Below are 3,797 nucleotides of genomic sequence, written 5' to 3' on the forward strand. Positions count from 1 at the left end.
AATAAATGAATGAATAAATAAAATTAAATAAATAATAATTAAAAAAAAAAAAACACTGGGTGTGTGTGTATATATGTGTCCAAAATCTGGACAGGATGAAGAAATGGAGGAGAATGGATTGGGGTGTGGCCACACCTCCAGGGCAGTGCTTTCTCCCTCTCTTTCTTTCTCTGGCAAACAGATGTAAACTCTAGCAATTAAGAGAAGAGGAAGAGAAGAGGAAGAGAAGAGAAGAGAAGACAAGAGAAGAGAAGAGAAGAGAAGAGAAGAGAAGAGAGAAAAGAAAAGAAAAGAAAAGAAAAGAAAAGAAAAGAAAAGAAAAGAAAAGAAAGAGAGAGAGAGAGAGAGGGAGGGAACTAAATACAAGACCAGTTTAGTTAACTAGATTCCAGTTATTTCTCATTCAATAACATCTCATGACATCAAGTATAGTAAGAAAGATTATTTATGAGATTATAAAAGGCAGCAAACAAGGGCCAACAGGTGGTGTGGTGGTTTGGGTGCTAGACTCCCACGTGGCCAGCCGCGGTTGGAGTCCCAGACCTGGTGGCTTGCTTTCTCACTTTCCCTTTCTCTCTGTCTCTCTGGTATAATTTTAAAATAATAATAATAATGATGGGATCAGCAGTTAGCATAATGGCTATGTCTCTGAACTCTCATGTAGTCAACCATGGTTCAAGGCCTGGACCCGGTGGCTTAAACTCATGCCGGGCGTGTGTGCATGTGTGCCCAAGATCCTGAGAGGAAAATGGAGAAGAGATTGTGGTGTGGCCGTCCCCCTTGGGAGGTGATTTCTCGCTTTCTGTCTCTCTGTCTCTCTGGTGAGTGCACATGCGCTGCAGCAAAAACCTCTCCAAAAATAAATAAATAAATAAATAATAAAAAATAAATAAAACATTGGCTGGGACCATCAGGTAGCATGCTGGTTAAGGCACTAGAGTCCCATATGGCTGACTATGGTTCAAGTCCCAGACCTGGAGGCTTGAAAATCATGCTGGGGGGACCAGCAGTTGGTGTAATGGCTATGTTGCTGGACTCCCATGGAGTCGACTGCAGTTTGAGTCCCAGGATTAGTGGCTTAAACTCACACTGGTTGTGTGTGTGTGCATGCCCAAGATCCCCAGAGGAGAATGGAGGAGAAGGGACTGCAGTACAGCCATCCTCCTTGGAGGGTGATTTCTCGCTTTCTCTCTGTCTCTTTCTGACACGCTATAGGCATGCGCCCTAAGCAAAAACCTCTCAAAAAAAAAAAAAAAGAAAAGAAAATCATGTTGGGCACGTGTTCATGCTGCATGCATGTTTGTCCAAAATTCTGAGAAGAGAATGGAGAAGGGATTGAGGCGTGGTCATCCCCCCTGGGGGTTGATTTCTCACTTTCCCTCTCTGTCTCTCTCCAGCAAACGTACGCACACAATGTCAAAAACCTAAGAAGAATTAAAAAAAGACCACGAAAGTGTGAACCAAAAGAACAAGCCCCTCTTCCTCAACAAGACATTATTAATTTTTTTTTTTGAGAGAGAGATTTTTTTGCTATAGGGCATGCACTCACTGGAGAGACAGAGACAGACAGACACAGACAGAGATAGAAAGCGAGAAATCACCCCCCAGGAAGAAAGGTCACACCACAATCTCTTCTCTTCCCTTCTCCTCTTGGAATGTTGGGTGTGCACGTACACATTCCTGGTATGAGTCTCAAGCAACTGGGTCCAGGACTTGAACCGCAGTCAACTATGTGGGAGTCCAGCAGTGTAACCAGTGTAACCATCTGCTGGCCCCCTGATATTATTAATTTCTTGAAGCAACAAAATCACACTGCAAATTTACATACACCTGCAAATTTACATACACCTGTAATGGATGTCACTGCTTTGATTAAGACTTATACCGCAAAGGTAGTAGATGTCATTTCCATGACTGTATTTTATCACATATGGCTCTGTTTTAGCAGTTTAGAAAGAAGTGTTTCCTGCTACCCTCAAAAAAGAGCAATGATGGGAACCAGCAGTTAGCATAATGGCTATGTTGCTGGACTCCCACGCAGTCGACCGCGGTTTGAGTCCCGGACTCGGTGGCTTAAAAAAACTCACGCTGGGCGCGTGTGCGTGCGTGCCCAAAATCCCGAGAGGAATGAAGGAGAAGGGATTGCGGAATGACCATCCCCCCTGGGGAGTGATTTCTCGCTTTCTGTCTCTATGTCTCTCTCTGTCTGGCGAGCGCACGTGCCCTATAGCAGGAAAAACAAAAACAAAAACAAACAAAAAAAAACTCTCAAAAAAGAGCAATGATGTGAACTGCCTTTGGAAGAGGAATGTAGTATGGCTGACCCTCATCACAGCTTAGTGAGACCCTGAGCAGAGAAGCCAGTTAACCAATGTGGGCTCCTAGCCCACAGAAACTGTGAGATAATAAATGTGTGTTGTTCTATAACACCAAGCTTGTGATCACTTATTTCACAGCAATAGAGAACTAATGCACAATTCGGAAAGCACACGTCATCTCTTGTCTTTTTATTTTTTTAAGAATTATTTACTGAGGGACCAGCAGGTGGCATGGTGGTTAAGGCGCTGGACACTCCCATATGGCTGACCGCGGTTCGAATACTGGACCTGGTAGCTTGCTTTCTCACTTTCCCTCTCTCTCTCTCTCTCTCTCTCTCTCTCTCTGTGTGTGTGTATCTCTCTGGTCAAATTAAAATAAATGAATGAATAAATAAAGTTAAATAAATATATATTTTTTTAAAAAGAATTATTTACTGAAACCAGCAGATGGTGTAATGGTTACATCGCTGGACTCCCACATAGTTGACTGCAGTTCAAGCCCTGGACCTGGTGGCTTGAAACTCATGCTGGCACATGTATGTGCATGCCCAAGATCCCAAGAGGAGAATGGAGGAGGGACTGTGGCGTGGCCATCCCCCCAGGGGGGTGATTTCTCTCTTTCTGTCTCTATCTCTCCTGCAAGTACCTGTTCCCTATAGCAAAAATCTCTACAGAAAAAAAAAAAAAAGTTATCCAACATTTGGAAGCTAACATATAAACATTACAATATAACTTCATATTTTAAGTTCATTTACTGGCTTTTTTTTTTTTTAAGGTTTTTGCCACACTCCATATACACTCACCAGAGATGAAGAGACAGACACAGAGAATGGAAAAGTGAGAAAACACCCCCCCACCACCGCAGGAGGGACAGCTATGCCAAAATCCTTTCTCCTCCATTCTCCTCTTGGGATTTTTGGGTACACACGCACACGCATCTGGTGGCATGAATCTCAAGCCACTAAGTCCGGACTCAAACTGCAGCCAGCCATATGGGAGTCTAGCACCCTAACCACCAGACCACCTGCTGGCTCCGCACTTACTGGTTTTATCAGCTACTCTTCAGGTGGCAATATAACTGAAGATTCCTTTTATGAGATGGTATGCATAGTCACCAAATGGATGCAAGTTTTTAGGCCCTACCCCAGATCTACAAAATCACACACATTGGGGTGAACTCAGCAATCTGTCTTTTACGAACCCTCCACGTGATTCTGACATGCTCCAGCACCACGGTGCTAAAGAACACATAACAAAAAGGCCTCAACTCCGGAACTGGAAGGGTAAGCATCCACCGACAGTTTAGTGATCAACACTCCTTATAGCTCCTTAGGGTGACTTTAGATCCTACATTTCAAGCCAGAGGCAATGTACAGAAAATCTCAGCAAGTATTATACTCACTAAATGTAATGCATTATGCTGTGGACAATACACAAAGACATGAAAACACCAAATCCAAACTAAAATGCAAAACCAAA

The sequence above is a fragment of the Tupaia chinensis genome, unplaced genomic scaffold, assembly GCF_000334495.1.
Source record: "Tupaia chinensis unplaced genomic scaffold, TupChi_1.0 Scaffold139757_1, whole genome shotgun sequence".
NCBI lineage: Eukaryota > Metazoa > Chordata > Mammalia > Scandentia > Tupaiidae > Tupaia > Tupaia belangeri.